The sequence below is a fragment of the Narcine bancroftii genome, chromosome 4, assembly GCF_036971445.1.
Source record: "Narcine bancroftii isolate sNarBan1 chromosome 4, sNarBan1.hap1, whole genome shotgun sequence".
Lineage (NCBI taxonomy): Eukaryota > Metazoa > Chordata > Chondrichthyes > Torpediniformes > Narcinidae > Narcine > Narcine bancroftii.
This window is the reverse complement of record NC_091472.1, coordinates 266,999,653-267,025,270: the sequence shown is the minus strand read 5'-3', so window position 1 is coordinate 267,025,270 and position 25,618 is coordinate 266,999,653. Positions and strand designations below refer to the sequence as shown.

The 25,618-nt window shown below is 39.6% G+C and overlaps 1 long non-coding RNA gene across 1 annotated transcript in view; it reads left to right on the top strand.

Moving 5' to 3' along the window:
• The window catches only part of LOC138760118 (uncharacterized), a 33,814-nt gene extending 9,188 nt beyond the window's left edge, over positions 1-24,626 (top strand). Inside the window, exons 2-3 of the long non-coding RNA XR_011355434.1 lie at positions 17,568-17,762; positions 24,171-24,626. This is a non-coding gene — a long non-coding RNA (uncharacterized lncRNA). The remainder of the gene's footprint in view (positions 1-17,567; positions 17,763-24,170) is intronic.
• The last annotated feature ends 992 nt before the right edge of the window (positions 24,627-25,618 follow it).

The window sequence follows — 25,618 nt, the reverse complement described above, 5'->3', positions numbered from 1 at the left end:
AAGAACCAAAACGTGGCCTTCAGAGTGGGCAACAAGGCAGCCTTAGCAATTGCAAGAGCCAAGCTGTCTAAGGCCTTCGGAGAAGTAAAATGTGTGCTGGCCCAGTGCATTCAAAGTCACTTCCTGAAAAGTAAGGACTTGCGACGCATGTGGAAGGGGATCCAAGATATCACAAGCCACAAGACTACACCATCTGTAGATGCTGGTGGTGGTTCACAGATGAACTGAACAATTTCTATATGCGATTTGAGGTGAAAAAAAAATGATGTGGCAGTGGAGAAGGCCACTTCTCCTCCAAACAATCTGGTGCAAAGTCAACCCAAGGAAAGTGCTGGACCAGAAAACATTCCCAGCAAAATGCTCAAGGTTTGTGTTGCTCAGCTAGCAGATGTTCTCACCAACATCTTGAATATCTCTGAGTAGTGTTGTAGTCCCTATGTGCTTCGAAGCTGCCACCACTGTCCCTGTTCCAAAGAAGTCATCTGCCTCAATGACTACTGCCCTGTACAACTCATGCCTGTCATCATGAAGGTCTTTGATAAGCTTGTCATGGGGCACATCAAGCTCCTGTTGCCCCCTGCAGTTTACGTATAGATGCAACCGCTTCAGAGGATTCTATCGCCACCACCCTACATCTAGCCCTCACCCACCTGGAAAATGTGGTTTATTGACTTCAGTTTGGCATTCAACACGATTATACCGCAGTACCTGATAAGGAAGTTGGGCCTGCTGGGACTAAACACCCCTCTCTGCAATTGGATTCTTGACTCCCTGACGGGGAGACCACAAGCAATCTGGATTAGAAACAGTACCTCTAAGACTTATCACACTGAGCATGGAGGGAAGGGGGGGGGGGGGGGGTCCCAGGGCTGTGTGCTCAGTCAAATTGTGCAGCCAAACGCAGCTTGAACTGCATCATCAAGTTCGCTGATGACACAACAGTGGCGGGACTTGATCGTAAGAATGAGGAGGCAGCATACAGAGATGAAGTGCAGACATTAACAAACAAACTGGTGCAGAGCAAACTTGCATTTGAACATTTAAAAAAAAACAAAAGATGTTTGTTGACTTAAAGAGCGCCTGGGGCAACAAACTCACCTGACCATCGATGGCTCTACAATTGAGCTTGTCAAGAGTATCAAGTTCCTCTGAGTGCACCTGGTGGAAAATCTCCCTTAGTACTTTAACACTAGCTCCATAGCCAAGAAAGCCCACCAGCACCTCTACTTCCTGTAAAGGCTGATGAAAATCCATCTCCCAGTTTTCATTCTCACTACATTCTACAGAGGATGTATTGAGAGCATCCTGTCCAACTGTATCTCTGCCTGATTTCGAAGCTGTACCTCCTTGGGCTGCAAGACCCTACAGAGGATAGTGAAGTCAGTGGAAAAGACCACTGGGGAGCATCTTTCTAGCATGAAGGACATCTACTAAACAGGTGCAGCTGGAAAGCAATAAACATTGTGAAAGACTCCACACGTCTTGCATGTAAACTGTTCTCCCTTCTGCCATCTGGCAGGAAGTACCATAGCACTCGGGCCCTCGCATCCAAAATGGGAAACTGCTTTTTACCCCCAAGCCATTAGGCTCTTGAACAACCAGTACAGATGTGCATAGTGTACAGTGAGCTTTCAGTGTAGAGGTCTTTGTATCTTAATATTTTAATGTTAACTGTTTTCCTAACTTGCATCTATGTAAATATGCTCTGTGGTCCTGGAGAAATGCTATCTCGTCCTACCATGCAAACATGGTATGAATGATAAATAAAGTTGACTTGACTTATTGATTGCAATTGAATCCAATTGCAGAGAGGGGTGTTTTGTCCCAGCAGGCCCAACTTCCTTATCAGGTACTGCGGTATAATCGTGTTGAATGCCAAACTGAAGTCAATAAACCACATTTTCCAGGTGGGTGAGGGCTAGATGTAGGGTGGTGGCGATAGAATCCTCTGAAGCGGTGGCATCTATACATAAACTGCAGGGGGCAACAGGAGCTTGATGTGCCCCATGACAAGCTTATCAAAGACCTTCATGATGACGGGCATGAGTTGTACAGGGCAGTAGTCATTGAGGCAGATGACTTCTTTTGAACAGGGACAGTGGTGGCCATTTGGAGTGTGCATCAACAATAATAGAATGTTTTCACCCATAAATGGACCAGTGAAAGAGCTTTCATCCAGACCATTCCTGTGTGATTAATATGGAGCTCCTTTAGAAAGAACTCATTGCCATTTCTTAAGGATGATAGTTCTTGTCCCCCACAGCAGACAACGTTTTTCAATCGAGATTTCATTCCGATGAGTATAGAAAGTTTTCAAGTCGGGGGTAATACTGTCAGCATTGGGCCAACCGTTCAAGGTAAATTACATAATCTTCGATAATGTGTTCTCTTTTACTACTTTGCTGATCGCCTTGGTTGTAATGGGCAAGAGGTGAAGTTGTTCTTGGTTGATAGTTGTTGTTTCCTCAGTCCAGTTTGTGTTCCCTTCTGGCTGCTCTGTGGCAGGTAGAGGTAAGTATGATAAAGCATCAGCATGACCATTCTTGTCTGCAGTATGATGATGCAACTCAATCATACACCACAAGCTCCATCACTGCTAGAACAGGAGTGCCTTTTTTGGAGCCAAAGATCAAATTCAATGGTTTATTGCCAGTCACTAAGGTGAATTTCCTATCATGTAGGTATTGATGATATATCTTGAGACCAAATATTATGGCCAATTCTTCTTTCTCCAGTTGTGCATAGTTTTATTCACAGGTTGTCAAAGAGCGGGAAGCATGTGCAACTCATTATTCTCCCTTTTCTGTGATTTGTGACAATACTACACCTAAACCAACAGGTGAAGCATCAACAGTAAGGGTCATTTCCTTCTCTGGGTTTAATGAACAAGAATATTGTCACTCGAGGTCAGCAGTTTCTCCAAGAGATTGAAAGCTTTGTCAGTCTCAGCATTCCAACGCCATTTCTGGTCTTGTCTAAACAGTTTGTTGAATGGGTTGTATGGAGTTGGCATGTTGGGGATGTGCTTGTGGTAATGGTTAACCAAACCTAAGAACCATTGCAACTCAGCTGGATTTGATGGATAAGGTGCACTGCAAACTGCTTTGGTGCCAGCTGCATCCATCCTGAATCTTTCAATCATAAATCCCAAAATGTCACTGAGGGTACCTTAAACACACATTTGTCTTGACGCAGTTGGACTTCAGCTTGTTCTAACCTGGGTAGGACCTTTTCCAGGTTTGCTAGATTGTATGTGTCTTCCTGACCCATAATAATGATGTTGTAGCAAAGTATTCTATACTGAGCTACTATAAGACATCAGTGTACATGTTGTAGAATTGCTGTACCCATTGTTGAGTTGATGTACATTGACTTCCCAGTGAATACATGCTGTGGAGTCTAATGTAAGACTGACACCTCGAGGCTTGCATGCTGGGTTTTTACACATCACTGCTTCTGTTACATGGATAGAGTGTAATATCATCAGTGATGTCATCAGCCCCAATTAAAAACCTGTTAGATGCAGGTTCACCATTTTGGGAGCCAATTCAATTACTGGTAAGTGGTTTGCCACATGACCTCCCCTGAACCAGCAATCCCACTGCAGACCCCCATAATCTGTATATTTTGTTTCGTTTGGGTGACCTTCCTCTCTGCCAAGACACCTGAACCATGTCTGGTCTGTCCACATCCAGATGGACAGGTTTGAGGAGGTGTATTGCAAAACCTTCCTCTTTGCCTCCAAAATGCATGTTGAATCATTGTATCTTAATTCCTCGAAGGGAGCCTCATACAGATGCTGAAATGGTGCTTTCTGTACGAAAATGTATTTGAAGTCCTGCAAGGTCTGTGATTATTATAGGTCCTGGCCTGACTATGTTCAGATACCAATATGGCTGCAGTATGGGAGCTTCTCACAGAGCTTGCTTAGGACCACTGTAGGTGTCTGCTCCTGTCCTCATATGTAAGATACAAATTCTCCTGGAACCATCGAGGGTGTGCTGTAGACCAGCTCTGCTGATGAGGCACATGCATCATCCTTGGCTGCTGTTTGTAAGCCCAAGAGTATCTATGACAATTTGTCAACCCAGTTAGGTCCCTGTAGATGCACAATAAGGGCCCATTTCAAATGCCTATGGAACCTTTCTATTAGTCTGTTGGATTGTGGGTAGTATGTTCCAAGCAGGGTGGCCATTGCTGGCAACAGGCTTGATGTGAATTGGGCACCCCTGTCAGATGTGACATGTGTTAGTAGACCAAAACATGATACCCTGGTGGAAATTAGGGTCCTGATGCAGCTGTCAGTGGTCATGACTGCCAGTGGCCCAATCCACTATAGTGAGAAGAAAACAGGAACCACGTGGCACTGGCAGAGAGCCTACAATGTCCACGTGTACATGGTCAAACTTCCAATACATCGGCTCAAAAGATTGAATGCCGAACATCCAAAGTTCACACAATGAGTGAATGTCTTCACCCAATTGCTGACCTGTTTTTGAAGGCCATGCTACACAAATCTGTTGGCGACCATCCAGAGAGTCGTTCTGATCGATAGATGTGCCAACCAGTGTACCGCTTCAAATACCTGCTGCCTCCAGACCACTGGAACGATTGGGCCAGGATGATCTGTAGATACGTCACACAGGAGTTTGAGCTCCCCCAGGCCTATCGGAATTTCTTCTAGCTGCAGGTTCGAGTCTGCTGTTTTATAACACGGAATTTCTTCATCTGCCTGTTCCTGAGCGCAATGTAGATCTGCACAGATTGTATGGCCGGATGAGACAGTGCACTTGCCACTATGTTGGCCTTTCCTGAGATGTGGCTATTGTGAAATATGATAAATATCTCTGTTATTGAGCCAACCATGGATCTGATACCTTTGAAGGCAAATGTAAGTGGCTTGTAGTTTGTAAAAGCCATGAAATGCCTGCCTTCAAGAAAGTACCTGAAATGTCTGATAGCTGAGTACAGTGCCAACAGTTCTCGATCAAAAGCACTGTACTTGAGTTCTGATAGTCTTAGGTGCTTATTAAAGAAAGCTAATTGTTTCCAATGCCCATCGTTGTACTGTTTTAGCACCCCTCCTATTTCCATACTAGATGTATTCATTGCCAGGGCTGTCATGACATCCATTCTTGGATGGACTAGCACTGCAATATTAGCCAGTGTTTCCTTGGCGTTCTATAATGCTGCCAATGCTTCTTTGTCCCAAGTGTCATCCCTTGCCTTAACTGACACCAGGGCGAAGAGGGGGCGCATGATACGAGCTGCTGATGGTAGAAACCAGCAATAAAAGTTCACCATTCCAATGAACTTCTTGAGGCCTTTAACTGTGCTGGGCTTAGCGAATGCTGGATCACCTCGACATTTGCCGGTAGTGGCTTTGCTCTGTGTTCGTCGAATCTATGGCCCTTGAAAGTTGATGGCTATTGACACTTGACCGAGTTGATGGTCAGTCCAAACTCATTCAAATGAGTGAAAAGCTTGTGGAGGTGGGACAGATGTTCCTGATGACAGTGGCTAGCGATAAGTATGTCATCTAGGCATTTGAAGGTAAAGTCGAGATCGCGTCCCACTCTATCCATTAAATGTTGGAAAGTCTGTGTTGCATTCCTAAGCCCAAAAGGCATCCTTCTGGATTCAAAAAGGCCAAAGGGTGTAATAATAGCTATTTTTGGGATGTTGTCTGGGTGAACCAGGATCTGATGATACCCCTGGACCAGATCCACCTTGGAAAAGATATGGGTTCCCTTCAGGTTGGACACAAAATCCTGTAAATGCAGTACCGGGTAGCAATCTGGTGCGGTAACCTCGTTCAACTTGCAGTAATTGCCACAGGATCTCCATCCACCTGTGGCCTTGGGGAGGCCCAGGAATTATTGGACTAGTGTACAATGCCCCTGTTCTCCATCCTTTCAAACTTCTCTTTAGCCAGATGAAGTTTATCTGAAGGGAGCCGGCGAGCTTGGTCATGCAGCAGTCACCCTTCAGTTGGTATGTGGTACTATACCCGAGGTGAATTGTGGCATTATTGCTGTGATTTCTGCCTACAACCTGGAAAATTCATTCTCTGAAAGAGTAACGGAGTCTAAATGCAGGGCTGGCAGCTTGGCCTCACCTAGGGAAAAGGTCTGAAAGTGTTGGTGTGAAGGAGCTTTTGTCTCTCTAGATCAGGGGTGTCAAAATCAAATTCACGGAGGGCCAAAATTAAAAACTTGGACTAAGTCGAGGGCCGAACTAAATATTTATTCAAAATTTTCAACAACATCTGCATGTTTTCTCTTCTTTCAACATATTTAATGTTAAACTTTTTCTTATTAAAATAAATGTTTAATAATAGTTTTGGATAAACTCTTTCCAGAAGCATTAACAAATGAGAAATAAAATATTCAATAAATATTTCTCTATAGAGGATTTGTCAAATGTTGCTAATGTGCTGTCGAATAGTAAAATCTGAGGGCTATTGAGAATGTGGGAGAATAACATGATTCCTGAAACAATCAAATGGGTGACTGATTGTGGGCATGAACTCTAGCAGGGTTATTTGCCATGCCCTTTTTCCATTGGTACAGATATCCTTTGATTTGCACACTTTTCAAGTTTTATGCCTAATGAGCTTGTATCCAGGTGCAGGACCATTTTTAACCAGGAATATATTTATCACTGTGACATGAAACTATTGGAAGATTGTTTTACCCTGAGATTAAAGTTCATAATAGTTACTCAGGCCTGTGTGCAGGAGGACAGGGTTTGCGGGCGATCGGATTGGACAACGACAGTGCAGGGGCATCGGCTCTCGCTGCAGGGCGGCATCTCGACGGATCAGCGGCCCCGTCACCATGAGTAGCGGATCGGCCTGCGGCAGGGAGGGGGAGTGGGCAATGGTCCTGGCGAGATCAGGCCCAAGGCCTCTGGTTCCGGGTGCTGGGAAGCAGCCTTGGCTTCCCCTGACTCTGGCTTCCCCTGACTCTGGCCAGGCCCCAAAACCAGAGTCCACGGTGAGACCCTGCAACGTAAACAGAGGAGGTGGGGGCGATTAGCAGGCTGACGCCAATGCATTCTGGGATTTGTTGTATTACTGTGCATGCGCTATACTGGCGCGGCGGCCAGCGGGCCACCTCTAATACATTTTTGAAATGATCTTGCGGGCCAAATATAATTATATCGGGCCAGAGTTTGACATGTGTGCTCTAGATCAACTGGCAGGCCATGTTCTCTGAGAAAAATCAGCTCTCAGTAGTGATTGTGCAACCATGGCCAATGTGAATGTCCACATGAACTGAATTAGTATCACTGAACTGAAGTGGGAATCTTACGCATGCCAAATGTTTGGATAGTACTGCAGTTTGTGGCTTTAAATGATGGCCCAGGTTTTCCATTACATCCATGCCCCAAAAAAGGGAAGCATGCTGATCACAGCCCTTGTATCCACCAAGAAATGCTGGCTAGAATGTCTATCTCAGACAGTCTGTTTTGATGGCCAGCTGCCAGAGCCATTAATGATTGCTGGCCCTGGTGTTTCTCTGTAACGTACAGGGAAGTCGGCAGCAGCAAGCTTACGCACTCCATTGATGGTAGAAACACAAATGGGTGCTATCTTCGTCCCATTGTCTCCAAGCTGACCGGTGGACTGACAACTGATTTGATCATCCCTGCAATCGGTCTAATGTTGGAGTTGCACGGTCCTGCTGCAGTTGGTGAGATCTGGTGACCTGTCCTATGAATGTTACGCTTTCTTGCTTAGACCGCCATAGAATGTCAGTACGAGCTGCATCTCTCTGTGGATCACTGAAATCCTCATTGGCCAGCAGCATGTGGATATCTTCTGGCAACTGCTCCAAGAAAGCCTGCTCAAACATGAGGCAGGGCCTATGCCTTTCTGCTAGTGGCAGGATTACATTCATTAGCATGGAAGGGGCCCTGTCTCCCAAGACTTCCAAATGAAGTAAACGGGCCACTTGCTCATGTCATGAGAGGTCAAAGGTATGGATGAGCGGACTCTCGAGCTCCATATACTTGTTCCAGAGATTGCTGCAGAAAATCAGAAACTCGGCATGCTGTCTCTTGATCCAAAGCACTTACTACATAGTAGTACTGGGTGGAATCAGATGTTATCTGCCCCAACTGGAATTGGACTTCTGCTTGGTCAAACCACACATGTGGTTGTGAAGTCCAAAACATTGGCAGTTTCAGAGCCACGGCATGCATTGAAGAAAAATTTTCCATGTGGGGTACAAATATCATTTGAATCATCAGGGTTACCAATGTAATGAACTATTCTATACTGAGCTACTATAGACATTGGTGTACATGTTATAGAATCACTGTACATGTTGTGTTGTATACGCTGGGAAGTTGATGTTAACTCTGTGGAGTCTAGTGCAAGACTGATACCTCCATGCTTGGATGCTGGGCTTGCTTCCATCACTGCTTTTGACACATGGATAGGAAGTGACATCATCTGTGATGTCAACAGCCCAGATTAAAAACCTGAGTTAGATGCAGGTCAATTTTCCCCAGCACGTCTGCCATTTTGGGAGCCGGTTTGCTTGCTAGTAAATGGGTTGCCACAATGTCATCAAGGTAACATCCAAAATTTAGTCCATGCTATAATTTGTGCATAACAGCTTGAAATATTGCTGTGACTGATGATATTCTATATGGCATCCTGGTATAGGTGAAGAATCACAGATAAATGTTGATGGCAACATACTTCCTCAATTTGGGATCCATTTCAACTTGCTGATAAGCTTGTGATAAGTCCATTTTCGTGAATTTTTTTACCGCCATTCAGAGCTTGAACTAATTTCTCTGCTCTTGGAATTGGATGTCTAGGGACTCGCAAGGCTTGATTAATTGTCACCTTGTAGTCACCACAAATTCGAATGTCACCTCTGGGTTTTCTGACTGGTACAATAGGAGCTGCACTGTACTGAAGTTTCTTGATTATTCCTTCACTTTTAATCTGTTGAGTTCAATCTCAATTCTTTTCTTGATAGCAAAAGGTACTATACTTAACTTAAAGAATTTCAGCTCGTCATCTATCTTCAACTGTAATTTGGCCTGGACTCTGAATTTTGTCCTGATTCTTCCCAAATAGTGTGTGGTACTTCTGAATCACCTATATCAGCTTTGAGTTTTTATCAAGTCTGTATCTTCCTAATTGCACCAATTGCCTTCCAATCAAGTTGGATGTAATGACAACCAATTCCTTCCAAAAAAGCGGGTCCTTTTGTATCCACCATGTAGAGGGGTAATCCTTTCTTTGTCTGTACATCATAATCAAGGTCAACTTTACATTTTGCTAGCACTTTAACTTTCTCATTTGTGACAGTCTTTAACACAATGTCAGACTGTTCAATTTTTAGCTTGGGTAGATCTTTCCGCATTAGTGACACAGCAGCCTTTGTGTCAAGTTGCATCTGAACAAGTTCATTGTTGACTTTTATCCAAACAAGAATTTCTGACCTGCAATCCATAATGCCAATGCACTGTTATCCTTGGAGTCACTTTTGTACTCTGACTCACTGCCAGAACTTTCATCATTTTTGATGATATTTTTTAACTTTAGAAGATTTTTTTTATATACTTGAATTTCTGATGTTTCTTCCTCCTGTGTCCCTCTTTCTCTTTTCTTTCTGTCTTGTACATTTGGACGATGTCCCACATTGTCACATGAATAATACTTGGTCTTCCTGTAATAACTGTCATCAGGCCTATGGTTACTTCTCCCACAGCAGAAACATTCTTGTCTGTCTTTTTTTCACTGTGTGATCCCTATGTATGACTTTGATGTGACGATTGAAGCCTAATGCTGTCTCATGGATGGGCTTAATGCCATGATATAGAAGTCCTATCTTTCTGCCATTACTATGAGCTTTTGGGACAGGTGGTTTCTGACCAGGTCACACAATTCTTTATAAATCTTAGTATATAGTTGTGTAGGTGCCAATAGACTATTGATAAGACTATGCTCTGATACCCACCTCATTCAAACACAATGCCTGTTTCTTGTTGCAAGTGTCAGTATCTTTTATAGCATAGGGAGTGCAATACATGTCAAACCTATTGATATAATCTGACCAATCCTCAGTTTTCTTTATATTCATCACTACTTAATATTCACTTACATGGCAAATCCATTATCCAAGTACAATTCACTTGTACTTGTTTGTTATATTTGTCACAAATTTTCAAAGCTGAACACATCCTATATCCAGCTACTGATCGATGGCATCCTGGCCGCTGTTTTTGCAACAAAATTCCTACCTCCGATATCCTCTTTATGCAAAATTCCGTAGATTCTGTCATCTGGAATGTAGACTTGTCTGTTTTAATCCTCATCTCACCAATTCAGTCGTATATCACTTTATTAAAGCTTTAACATACACTGACTGCAGTCACTTTGTTTATTCCAAAATGGCACCCACTGAAACGCAATGCAAAGCATCACATGATGTCACGCAGACAATGCGTGTTTGTTTAACAGTAGACACAGCTTCTGCATTGATAGTTCTTGTTTCCACCAATTTTAATTCTCAAAAGTGTTCAAAATCAATAACTGTCATTAATACCATTATACCAGACAATCCTAAACAAAAGCAATATCAATCTGATAGAGAATCTCAATGGGTCAAGGAGCATTAGTGGGACAAAAAGAATAGTCAACATTTTGGGTCAGAACCCTTCAAGACTTAGAGGGTAGACGGGAGATGAATAGGGTAGGATGTCTCCAGTCCTAAACAAATGTTATTTAACAATGGAACCTTTAATTGCTCAAATTCAGCTTTCATCTTTATTATTATTTTTTTTAAACCCTCCAAAATAGTGATACAAGAAAATCAAATGCTACTGTTGTGGTCAGTACATGTTATTGGCAATAGAATTATTGTAGTAAATTTCACAATGAATCTGAGAATACAAGAACCCTCTTTAGAACCCCACCATTCTCTCTTATTTATCTACATCTTGGTTTTGTTGCCTTGGTGTCATTTTAGTGTCATTCACAATAGTTGTTGATGAACCTGAAACTTGATACTCATTCTGGACTTTGTTGTTCATTCATACAATGACACAGATCTCCTCATTAGATCATCTTGAGTGAGTGGAGTCAGTAAAGATTGACAACAATTATCCAATAGAGATAATGGATCGATTATTCCATTAGAAAAGGAAGAGACTATAGAACACAACAGCAGAGAAACAGGCCCTTTGGCCCTTCTAGTCTCTGCCAAACTATTATTCTGCCTCATCCCACTAACTTGAACTTGGACCATATCCATCCATACCCCTCCTATCCAGTACCAGTCCAATTTTTTTTCTTAAATGTTAAAATGGAGTCTGTATTTACCATTTCAGCTGGTAGCTTGTTCCACATTCCCACCACTTTGTGTAGTGGAAAAATGCCCCAATATTAACTTTAAACTCTTCCCCTTTTACCCTAAACTTGTGTCCTCTTTCATTTTATCTCTTCTAATCTCAGTGGAGAAAGAATTTACATTTGTTTTGCAATTTTTATTCCTGTCCCATGGCATTTAAAAGCTGAGTTTTTGCCATTTTGACAGATAACCATAGTGTTGTGTAATCCAGTAGCCAGTTTTTACACAGCAATATTCTGGGAATAGATTTAATAAAGTGAGCAGATAATTGGCCTTGTAGTTGTTGGTTGGAGGATAATTATTCATCAGAATGTTGATGAGAATTTGTCAACTTTCCTTGAATAACGTTGAGTTATTTTGAGCATGCTTTTTTTGTTTTCATATTTCACCTGTGAACGTATTGTATTTAACATTTGAGGACTCCATCAGTACTGTATTGAAATGTCAGATCACACTATATGCTCACCTCACTGAGTGATCTATGAACTAGCGATTCATATTCTTGGAGGAAGGGGGAGAGGTTGGGTGGTCAGTCTGATGCAAGATGCTCTGAGTATAAAGATGGTTTGGCTTTCCTCTAAAGATTGAGCTGGAGATGATTCTACTGTCAACTATCTGTTCATATGTTTTAACTGTCAGTAGTGTGGACAGGGGAGTCAGATGAATGGAGATATTTATAAGAGCATCACCATTAAAATTAAGAGCAAGGCAGAGTAAAATGTGTTTAGTTTGTTATAAAATGCAACAGTAAATAGATTGAATTTATTCATAAATTTTCAAGTCATTGCATTTGTAGTAAAGTCGTAAAAATTATTTTAGAAGTTATCTTCAATTTCTGAGGATACACATCGAATTGAAATTTAAGAGTATTGCTATGTGTGCTGAGGTACAGTGGGAAAGTTTGTACACTTCAGCTTGTCCACACATACAGTAAAAATGTTGTACAAAGCAGAGTTACAGGGAGAGATCTGTTAGAACAGACCATTATTTTACTAGTGTGAGGTTAATTCAGAAGTCAGATAATGGCAGGAAAAACGCAATCTGATTCTACATGATTTTGCACTTGTGAATATTCTTCCCAATGGGAGGTGGGGGGGGGGGAAGAATATGGCCAGGATGGGGTGAGACATAATAATGTTGGCTGCAGGAAGTATTGATGGGGAGAGGGTAGGGTTTGTGATGGTCTGAGCTACCTTGGCATTTTGATTGGTGTTGCTTATCTCATCTTTGCTTATCATTCTTTGGATCCAGAGTATATTAAAATCTAGTTTATAACAACAATTTATCCCATTATGCTCATTGTCTTTTTTTTCCATAGGGTGTTACAGAAAAGATTTCAATGACAGCTGGTGCTTAAAATGCATCTTTCCACAGTTTATTTTCAAATAAATTGCTCCAAATCAACAACACATGGATGCCTCAGGAATCATTTAATTATCAACACTAACATTTACAATCAACTTCATTTAAATATACAATAAACTTTGAGAAGATTTTGCTTTATTGCCAATTAATTCCTGTATTCCCTCCCACCCTATTATCATTGTGCTTCTCGTAGCCTGCAACACAGCTGAGGGACAACTGTTTGCCAATTTTGGGACTGCAATTAGTTAAAAGGGCAAATGGCATATTGACCTTCATTGCAAAGGAGTTGGAGTTCAGGAATGCAGAATTTTTTTGTTCCATTTGTTCAGTGTTGGTGAAACTACAATTGGAGTACAGTCAACAGTTAAGGATATAATAGCATTTGCGGAAGTCCAAAGGAAATACCTGGGGGAAATTCCTGGGATGAGAGGACTGTCTGATCAAGACAAGCTAAATAATAGGTTGGGACTGTATTCTTTGGAGTTTAGAGAAATGAGGCAGGATTCTATTGAAATATATAAGATCCTGATGGAGTACGACTGGTTTAATATTGAGATGTTTATCATGACTATTTCCCTTTATAATCACTTGAGTAATGTGTAGATGTCGTTGTTTTGACTTGTTAAAAATGAATAGTCCATTCTAAAGTAGCATTGAATTTTTCACTGTTTATTTGAACTATTGAACAATACTTAAAAACTGATAATAACTGGACAATAAATTATTAAAGAATACATTAATACTTTCAAAAGTACATGATCAAAGAAATTATCTGGACAACTTGCATTAGCCTGGTTCTACACTGCACAAAAGCAAATTCAAAACTAACCTTGTTTATATTAAACACACAGAAAAGACCTTGGCTAAAAGCTGCTATTATAGACACTCAAATAATTTATATTGCAGTTGGTGGATTTCTTGGAAATGTGTGTTTGCAAGTCTTTTTAACCCTTATAATGTTTGTGGCAGTGGGAGAATTTCAAATTAGGGGACATACATCACCTTTGTTACTGTGTGGTCTCCACTGGAAGAAACACCCCTTTACATAAATAACCAGATAGAAAGGTATAGCTACAGGGAACAAAGAATGGATAACTGGGTGGCTGGAAACAGAAAAAATTTCATGCAAGGCATTTGTCATCCATAAATACGGGGTCAATTCTGACAGATCATTAGTTCTTGGAAGATCAATCATTATTCCATCAGACTCCCATGTAATCTGAAAGCCTTACCACTATCTCCTGATCTTTCCTCTGATATCAATAAAACAGATAATGCACACATTTATCTAATTGCTGTGGGTGAGCTCCATGGAAATTGTGTTTGAAGATTATCTGCCCTATTTCCCATTTTTTGATAGTAACTGCAAATGAGAAGTATTTTATTGCCTATGAAAAAGTCAGGAAACCAAATCTGGTGGCAATAGGAGACAGCAAAGCTTCACTACCAGAAGAACTTGATGTCTTCTACACCCAATTTGAACCTCATGCCCCTTGATGATCCTCTACTGTCAGTATCGAAGGATGACATCCAAGGAAAGCATTGTACCTGGCCGAGTACTGAAAACCTGTGCTGATAAACTGGCAATGTATTCATGGACATATTCAATGTCTCACTTGGCAGAGCATGGTACCCATCTGTTTCAAACAGGCCTCAAACGTACCTGTGCCTAAGAAGAATGTGATGACGTACCTAAATGTCCACTGACCAGTGGCTCTCACACCCACAGTGATGAAGTGTTTGGAGAGGTTGATGTTGAAGCCAATTTGCCTACTACAGCAACAGGTCTGCAGCATTTACCATCTCACTGGCTCTACACAAAGCCCTGGATGACGCATACATCAAGACGCTCTTTATTGACTACAGTTCAGCATTTGACACCATCGTTCCCTCAAAATGGATCAGCAAGCTTCAAGGCCTTGGCCTCAATATCCCACTGTGTAATTTGATCCTGATCATTACAGTGCAATACAAGCCCTTCGGCCAGAATCAGGTGGTATGTGGGTGGAAAGAAACAAAATTGAAAACCACTTTTGTAATCGTACCTAATTGACGCGTTATGTGCACTGTTTCATAACTCCAAAGGAAATGACCCAATGACAATTTTTCTCCAGCAAAATATTTCAGTAACAATTGGGTCTAGAGCAGTAATTCTCATCCTTCCCTTCCCACTCACATACCACCTTAAGCAATCCCTTACTAATCACAGACCATAGGGATTACTTAAAGTGGAAAGAAAAAGATTGAGAACCATTGATCTAATCTTTTCCAAATTCAGAGGCCATAACCCTTGATTTCACTTACATCCATGTGCCTATCTAAGAGTCTATTAAAAGGCCCCATTGTAGCAGCCTTCACCACCACCACGGCAATACATTCCAGGCACCCACCACTCTCTCTGTATACATAAAAAACATTGAGAAAGTTTCTTCTTTTCACCTGATTGTTAATACCACGTGCTAATTTAATGACATCCTCAAAAGGGAAAGTAGTTTTTAAGCAGTTATCTTATGACACTAATTTAAATGGCACACTATGATGCCCTTCAGGGGAATCTGGCTGTGATATTATGGAGTAAAAGTATAAATGCTGGAAAGTATTCAGTGTACAGACTATCAACACATAATTACAAAGTCATTTGCCACCTCTTTTTCCCTTAGCATGCAAGAACAAATGTTATAATGCTTTATTAAAAACTGTGTCAATTAGTTATAATAAGAGGAAAGGTGAGAATCGATTTCGGCTTTGTGAAAGGAGAAAGGGAAAAAGGATGTGAGACAGACAGACACAGAACTAGGGGTTAGAAGACAGAAGAAGGGGATGGTGTTTAACAGAAATCTGAGAAGTCAATGTTAATGTTATCCAGCTGGAGAGTGCCCAGATGGAAGATGAGGTATTGTTCCTCCACTTTGCAGATAGTCTCAGTCTGACAGTGCATGGAAACATGGTCAGACATGTCAGCAAGAGAATGGTGAGAGGAATTGTATTTTTCTTTTGCTGTATTAACAAATGTGTGACTGAGTTGCTAAGTTTCTGATTCAAGGGCTTTCTTCTCAAAACTTGGCTAAGAACTTCCATTAATAGCAAAACAGATGGAAGAATTGAAGCCGTAATAGCCCCTATGCACTGCTCTCTTGCCTACCTATCAGTTGTTTCCCCCAATGGATCATATTGCTAGGAAGTAACCAACAACATCTATCGATTATTAGATCCCATAATTTGATTGATAGATAAGCTTTGCAAACACAGAAACATTACACGAGACAACATTATTTTTCAAAAGGTTTGCTTCCTGAAAACAAATTTCAAATTTTGTGTATCACAGAAATTTGTAGAAAAATTAAATTAACTTTTATTGAATTTAGCATGTTCAATCGCATAATGAAGATGACACTGGCTGCACCAAGATTGGCAGGGAAGAAGTCCAAGTGCGAATAAAGAAAATTAATTTTCAATAGCATTTTGCTCTTCATATTTTTCTATGCTTGAAGGAGACTTAAAATATGACAGAAAAATCACAAAAATAGGTAATATCTGGGAAAAAAATTTTTGGTGACTTTCATGATCAGCAGTCCAAAATCCATAAAATATGCCCAAAAGTCTTCAAGAAGCAAAATCTTCATTGCACAGTGTTATTAGTGAACGTGTTTACCTGACAGATTTACATTTTTTTCATTTCTTCTACATTGATCTGTGACTTTGATGTGTCTTTTTATCTCTATATCACCAATCATTAAATTGTTCTGCTGTTTACATGAGGTGACAATTATCCTCAAAGTGTTGCTTTAGGAAAGAAATCTCATTATAAATACATTTAGGGAAAAAAACATCTAGAGCACTCTGCTCTCCTTTGAGAATCCACTCTAGATTCACAAAGAGCATTAATTGGGCAAGGCTTGAGAAGTGAAACAGAACAGAAAACACAGAACATATTTAAGTAAAGAACTATAGACAAGAAAATGTCTTTTAGCCTCAGTTAGCCTCCCTAACTGGACACATCTTCCCTTCTACATTCAGCATTCCAAGGGTTCAGTTTTCTTCACATCTTCTGGGTCAATGCTTCCATTTCCCTTTCTCATGGATCTTTCCCATGTAACTGTAAGAGATGCAACACCTATCTTTTTAAAATGTAGACATATAGCAAGGTAACAGGCCTTTTCAGCCCATGAGTCTGTGCCACCCAATTGACCTACATCCCCTGGTACTGCTACACCAACTGTGCCACCCCATCCTTTCACCTTTTTCCTTCTTTCCATCCAAGAACCCAAATAATCCTTCCATGTAGAGCAGCAAGTTGTTTAACCTTTTTTTCAATCTACTGTATTGCATTTGATGCTCAAAATTTGCTTGAGAAACCAAACAGATTGGATGTCTAATTTGTGGAGCACTTACATTCAATCTATAGGAGAGGTCTTGAGTATTACTTTAATTTTTCATCCCACTCAGACCCATCAGTATGTGGTTTCCAACATTGTTATAATGAGGGTCAACATTGGAATATTGCAGTCTTCAAGATTCAATAATTAATTTAATCACTGCAGGAAACATTTTCTATTTGTATCAGTAATGGCTAATTCCGCTATAGATAATCCATCTAATGTTTTTTTTTCTTTCTCTTTCCACTGTAATTGATTGGTCAATTGAGCTTTACCTACAGGTGTGACCTGCATTTTACATGTTCCTTTCTTCTATCCTCTCCCTAACTACTCTGACCAACTAGATGGTTACATAAATAGTTCATTATTATGGCAAATATAGCTTCACCATTTCTGAGATAACACTTTTATCCTTTCCACCTTTCTCTTTTCCTATTCTCTCATGCAGAGTAAGAGTGTTGACTGGCTACATCACCACCTGGTATGAGTACACCAATACGTCTGAGCAGAAAGCCCAGCCCAGTACATCACAGGCAAAGCTTTCCCCTCAGTTGAGAATGTTGACATCAGAGAGCAGCAGCAATCGTCAAAAACCACCCCACCGAGGACATCCAGTATTCTCACTGCTGCCATCAGGAAAGAGGTACAGATGCCTCAGGACTTGTACATTCAGGTTCAGGGATAGTTGCTACCACTCCATCATTAGAATCCTGAACATTCATTTAAGGTCTTATACTTGGCTCATTAATTATTGCTGAATATTTATTTTTCTGTATTTGTAGCTAGTTTGTTTACATTTCTTTCTTGTGTTTACATTTTTTTGCATATTTCTTTCTTCTTGAGTACAGTTTACAGTTAATTGTAATTAGAAATTCTGCATGGCCCACAGGACAAACAACCTCAGGGTTGAATTTGATGTTGTGTATGTGCTCTGACAATAAATTTGAACTTTGAGCTTTTGAATTTCAGTAAAAGTTGCCAAGTGAGTGAGCATTTCCAACATTTCCCATTACTATTTCCGTAAAAATAATTGAGGCAGTCAGACACACTTTAAAGACGTGAATTTCAAAGGATAATCTAGAAGAAAAAAACTGAAATATGAATTACAATCCTAGTTGTTTCCAGCTGCCATTGATTTTCCTTTTGTAACTGCAACTACTGGTAATCCTCATTTTAAATCTGTAAGGAAATTTGCATTGAAATTTTGCAGTTGTGTTTATTTTTTCAGGGTGGTCCTGAAGAGCTCTGAGTGTCAACAGTCTTGATGCATCAAGGAATTATTTCCAGGAAAATCTTTCCTCCACGACAAAATAGATTTTTTTAAAAATCTTAATGCAAACTGCAAAATTCCCAAGTGTCATAAAGCATGTTATTAACGGCATAATACATTTTGACAGGTTAAATGAGGGCTATTTCATTTGTGCGCTAATATTAGATTGAACAGTTTCACACCTGAAGTCCCCCTGGCAGTGGCCAATATGAGAAAAGATATAGATAGATAGTTTTTATTTTCTCACAACTTTATTTATTCATTCAACAAGGTTATTACATACAGTAAAAAAAAATTGTGAACAATAAAAAAAAATTATATAAAGAAGAAAAGAGAGAAAAAAAGAAGACCCCCCTCCCTCTCTCAGCCAGCGATTATAGATAGATAGTACACTGACTGTGAGGGAAGTCTGATTTACAGGGAAAACACATTTAATAAAGATTATAAAGTTGTATAAACTCATCTCATACTTGCCCTGGGAGCTTATTTTAATTATTCTTTTATACAAAATAGATGACTGCAATAATGAAGCACCAAAACATGGATAAATGGATTTGAAGGAGATGAAATCCCAGTAATTGTAACATTTAGTCTTTAAATCCACTTGCCTCTTTTTTTTTTTAAATCTCATTTCATTTATCATGGTGAAATTATAGAATTCTGAAATGAATGGAAAGTAAAGATTCATTTCAATTTGAGCAATGTTTTACAATTAAATTAATTGTTAGATGAGATACAAATTAGAGGACATCGGTAAGGGTGAAAGGGGAGGAGCTTTGAGGGATAATTAGGGGGCATTTCTTCACACAGAGAGCAGTGGGAGTGCAGAGTGAGCTGCCAACTGAAATGGTGAATGCGGACTCGATCTTAACATTTAAAAATAATTTGGATTGGTAAATAGATGGGAGGGGTATGGAGGGACAAGACAGAGTAATAGTTCGGCACAGACGAGAAGGATCAAAAAAACCTCTTTCTGTGCTCTAATGTTCTATGGTTCTAGTTAATTATATTTCCATACTTAGCTGACTGCTTGAAATACATATTCTAGAAATTTTTCTGCTCTTTAAAACAGATGCTAAAAAGGCATTGAGCAGGCAGTAAAGCAAAGCCAATTATGCACAAGGTTTAATTTAATTTAGAGATACAGAACAGTAACAGAGCCTTCCGGCCCACAAGCCCATGCTGCCCAATTACACCCAGGTGACCAATTAGCCTACTAATCCATTTGTCTTTGAAGGAAACTGGAGCACACAGAGAAAACCCACATGATCATGGGGATATGTACAAACTACTTACAGATAGCGGCAGATTCAAACCCAGGTCACTGGCACTAGTAATAGGGTGCTAACCACTATGCGAACTGTACCATCAGAGGTGTAATTTTTCTGAGGAGTAATTTTTATAATGCACTGCAAGAGAAGTCTTGCATATTCGTCATGAGACCAAACACTAGCTCAACACCACCATGGTAAGAACTCTTATAATGACAATTACCATCAGGAATAGGTACTTCAGTTAGTGAGGTAGGTTTTCCTACCTCACTAACACATTGATCATAGCCAGGAGCACCACCACTCAGTATAGATGCAGAGGACACTAAGGGCAGTGCTGTTTGGAATTGGGACCCCATAAAAGCAGGAGGTAAAACCAATCTTTTAGATGGAAGGCATCAAAAGCATCATTCTAGATTTTACTAACTGTTGCAGAAGTGGGTGCTTTAATTTGTGTTGGAACAACTGTGTGAGGTTCACTCCATTTCCTAGGCTTGTATTCACAAAACAGTATCCCAGCAGTAACATTAATCACTCATTGTACAATATTGGATGCCTCAGGGGTGCACAGAGTGATTCACTTGCCCATCATTCTCATGGTGGATCAAGTTTTAATTTGCCAATGCATGACAGAAGTGCTTCTGATAGATATTTGAATAAAAATACTACCGTTGAGCTCATAAAAATATCATTGTACACAAGGAATTTCTGGAACGTTGTAGACTATTATCAATGGATGCCAAACAAAGATACAGAAATGCCAAAGATTATATCTTAAAAAGCAAGAGAATGTATGGGCTAACATGTCTGAACTGGCTTATTTCTTGGTATCATCTAAAATTAATCGAAATACCATTTATATGATGTAGCCTCAAACATAAATGTTGTCTAACCTTGCTTCAAAAACATATCCAATATTTACACATTTTCCAATCCTTTGAAAAGATTTGTTTTTCTCAAATCCTTTACAATTCATTTATTATTTAATATTAGAGTTTATGGGCCTTGGCATGTCTCTGCTAGTGCAAAGATTGCAATTATTTTACAAAGAAATTCCAGACTCATGCAACTATATTTAATATCCTTAAACATCTTAATTAAAAATCATTTTGCTGTTACTCATTTGATAACCATCCCATCAGAAGGAAATTATTTAGTTCAAGGGACTAATGCCACAAAATTAAAGAATTTTTGAACATTTAATTGCTTTACCAAACCCTTTATCTTTGTATCTTTTTCTGATGGGACATAATATCAGACATTAACTTCTAAATCATTATGCTTTTCAACTCTAAATAATCCACATCTTCAAACAGAGTCCTTGCTTTAATTATTCTGTGCAAAACTGCATTTATCCAAGCTCTGTCCTTAAAGATGAAATGACAATTCTATATAACTTTAAATTCAATATGCATAAAACCAGTTCACTTTCTTAAGATGGCTGAGTCCAAGCTTCTGAATTACTGCAAAATGTACTGTCAAGTTCCCATCCCCAAGGATCCTGAGCTAATGTGAAAATATTAGTATAATCTTAAGTTAAATATTGGTTCCTCCAGGGCAATGACTGAGCTTTTTCATTCATTATATACTTTTCAATTGTAAATTCAAATTCTGGTGGATTTTTAGCATTAAAGTACACTTTTCCAGTTATTTTAATTAATACTTTGGATAGCAATGGAAAACATTCTAAAATGTGTATTAAACTGTTGAGACAGCAGATCAACAAGTTTGCTCCATGAATTTCGAAATGTAAATTCTTCTCTTATAGTTAGCCGGGGTTGAAGGTTTTTTGAAGGATTTTTCATTTCAAAAGGAAGAAAGATTTCATATTTAAAAGACAGTTTTGGTTTATTTAGTGTTAAAATGCAATGAAATGCAGCCACCACTTGTGTGCAGGAAGGTACCACAAACAACATGCAATCTGACCTGAATACAAACTACTTCTGCAAGCAAGTGATTCCTCTTGGAAAGATATCAATAACATATTGAACCAGTGCCTTCTTTAGCATGAATTAATTGTGCAAACTTTTTTTTTAAGGCAATGAGGAAGTGTTGGTTTTCAGGGTATCTTAAGAAGTAAAAGATAAATTAAAGATAACTGGAGAAGTGGAAAGACAGGTAGAGGGAAGGTCTGCTAGAAAGAGGGTAAAAGAAAATTAAGAGAGAGAAGAAGGAAAAGTACAGAAGTAGGTAAAGAAAAGATTGAAACGGTGGAACCAGATAGGGGTGGGGGTTACCTGGGAAAATGAATGTTTGTGCCATACGATTTAAGGCTGTCCAGGATAAACATGATCAAAATCGAGACTGCCAGGCTGGGAAATAGTTTCTTTTTGCAGGCTCTGAGATAGATGAACTTGATCCTGTAATTGAGTAATTCATCCAAATTATTTATATCTATATTTATTTTAATTTATGAATATGTGTGTGAATATAATGCACTGTGTATGTGTGTGCACCATGGTCTCGAGAAATACTTTTTGTCAAGTTTCAGATGGACAGTTAGATAATAATAGACTTGAACTTGTTCCTTGAGTTTACGTTTGAATGAGGCCAAGGACAGGCAGACATGAAGTAACCGCTTGCTGCTAGTGATGTTCTATTTGCAAAAGGACCACAAAAAAATTTCTCTATGTGATGATCTACTGCTGACTGAATGGGGTAGGCAAGAAATGATGTCTGTTACAGAATGGAACATAAGTTATATTTTGACTTTTAAAACTATTGTCAAAACCTCAGCTTCCAGATGAGGCTTTCAGGTCCTGATTCAGAAGGTAGGAGAATCCAAGGTCTGCTTGGTAAAACACCTTGATGCACCCATCACTAATCACAAAAGACTGAAGTTGTGAAACTGATAGGCTTTTATTAACTATAGACTGGAGTAGCCATCAACCTCATTGAATGATCATGACAGGATGAATGGGGACCATGCAAGGGGTTTTGCGTAGGATCAGTCTCGGAAGGCATGTCTAGCAAGCAGCAGCCAATCATAGTATAACTGTGGTTTACCACACACCTCCAGATACTCTTCTCCAACCATCACATTTTGGCCAAATACCCCTGTCTATTAGGTATTCTTCTCACCACTGCTTCTAGAAGTCCTTGGTGTTGCTGATTCTCTCTTTATTCACATTCTAAGGCAAAGCCAACATTTATTGTCCATGAAGAGAGTAGCTTGTCAGGGCACTTAAAGTCAACCTCGTTGTTGGAATCTGGAGCCCCTTTATGGCGAATAAGGAAAAGATGGGAGGATTCATTCTCTGAAGGTTATTAATGAATTAAATGGGAGTTTTATCAAAATCCCCAATTGTAGTTATTATCACTGAGGATGAAGATCTTTTTAAATTCCAGATTATTAAGAGGTTGTGGTCGGTGCTCTTATTTGCTCCCGGTCACTGCAGATCTTACTGCTTCAAAGTTCTAAGTTCAGATTAATTGTCAGTGCAAATATGTCATCACATACAACACTAAGACTCTTTATTCCACAGACCAGGCAGAATTTATGCTGTACTTATTTGTAGTCAAAAAAATATCTGTACTCAAAAGAGAGAAATGTAAACAAGAAGAGGAAGTCCAAACAAACTGTTCAATACACAAAATAAATATTCAAGAATAAGTAGTTTGGGGTACTCCACACACACCGTTAAAGTTTAAGTTAGATAATTGTATACAAGTTTAATTAATTTTTGAGAAGTTAGTTCAATTAGTGTATCTTTTGGAGGACTCTCCACTCAGAGGTATTGGTGGCCCATACACCAGGCCGTGACCCACCTCTTTCTCTGTGAAATCAAACTGGCAACAATAGCACTGTAGAGAGTGGGTACACGGGAAAAGGAGACAAGAAGTGCAAAAAGGAACAATCGCACAACTATCCTCACATCTCCTACAGGATAGGAACATAAAATGCCTCTAGCTTATGTGACGTTCTCTATTTGTCAGTTCTAAATCAAGAGACATAAGTGTGGTTATAGAGAGAATTGTCAGATTTCCTCCTTTTGCTTACAAAGGAATGAGAGACCACTTTGACTTACTCACGAAAAGGGTTTTAAAGTTACAGAAAAAAATATTGCACTCTGCTGACCCATGCTGAAGAAGGCATTAAAAGGGACATTTCTCTGAAGTCCCTCAGCAAGGGTGTTTGTGAGTTCATCAACCATCTGTCACCGCCCCCCCCCCCCGGTCTTTTTCATCCACTTCATCAATTGCTCCTTCCATCAAAGTCCATGTCTCTCCATTCATCTAAAGCCAGCATGTTGCACCAATCTCAAGCCCACCAAATTTCTGAACTTTGAACTGCCTTCCCAGAATTGAGCCATAGTAGTTTGGGGTATTCCACACACACCGATATATTCATGTATAGTTAAAGTTTAAGTTAGATAATTGTATATGTTTAATTAATTTTTGAGAAATTAATTCAATTAGTGTATTAGTACATAATTTTTAATTAATAATTCAAAATATTATTTAAAATATAACACCGTCTGAGCTAATCTTTATCACTGCTGTCGTGAAGGGTCCCAGAGTCTATGTCTCACAACTGAAACAATTACAGGATAGCAGATGATGTGATTGGTGTGGTGTGGAACGAACAAAAGAAAAAAAAACAGACCGAAGCTGTGAGTGAGCTGAACCAAAACTGACTTTACTTGAACTCTTTGAGAGCTTATCATCACTATTCCTTTTTGGACCATCTCACCAGGACCATTGTGATGTCACTTCTGTGACCCATTTCATTTGTGGATCAGTGCAGCTCACTACAATGGAATTATACTTTTTTAAATTGTAAAATACGGGAACAAATTACATTTTGGTGTTCCAATTTGACGAAATCAGTGTGATCTGCAAATTGTTCAGGTGCCTTTGCACAATTCAGCACAAGTGTTAAGTACTTGGCAGCTTAACCATGTGACCCCCATCAGATAATAAATCCGCCCATTACACTGGACAACAAATTATTTCAAAAGGTTTGCTTTCTGAAAAAAAAGGGGATTATGTTAGAAAATTTCAAGATAATTTCTGATTTGCTGTACTGCGTAGAAAATTGGAGATATGTTATATTAACATTGAATTTACCATGTTTAATTGCAACAAATGTCTTGGCCACCAATTTTACAACCGAAGTAGAGCTCATAGGCTTTCTGATTAAGTACAGTCATGCTGCATCTTTAAGCCTTAAGTGTATACACGTGGCAAATGTAACAGGATGTATCACAGCTGTTGCAACATTGATGAGACATTTCTTCTGTACTGAATCTTCCTGAACACAATAAATGCTATTGCCTGAAGAACATGTACATCAACATGTCTTCAGTCTTTATCAATGTAATGCACGGCATCTGTATTTGTGATAGTCTGCCTGCATTGATCCTGACTAAGCATGCCCAGATCCAAGACAACATTAGTACCTGCACTGAGTCCATGCCCAGGCATGCTTGGACAAACCAAACAGCCTGCTTTGTGGGCAATATACTAGTAGACTTACCATTCCTCCCTCAACATTCTCCCAGCTCCATAGCTGTGACTCAACTCTCATGCTCATACTTTCCAGCCACTGAGATATTTGTATTTTTTTGCATTTATTTTACTTGCCATCATTACAAAAGCAGGCACCATATATATTGTTTGTTCTTTGCTACCAGTGGCACTTTGCTTATGGGTGGCCCACAAGAAATCAGACTTCATCTGCTGGAGAATACTCAGGCAAAGCTGTCAACATCTGTTCTCCATCTGGTTTTCAGCATCTCTTTCTCTTTTTCACAGTCTTAACATCAACTGCAGGCTATATATCGCTCATATCTTAGGCTAACATGAAGTATGTCTTTTATATACAGCCAGCATGATTTCTACTGAAATGGTATTGTTTCCATAGTATCAATGTTGGTTGACTCAGATTGCAATACAGATCTCCCATTGAAGAAGTATCTTGCAGCTTTGCTACATCCATCCTTCCTATCACAGAAG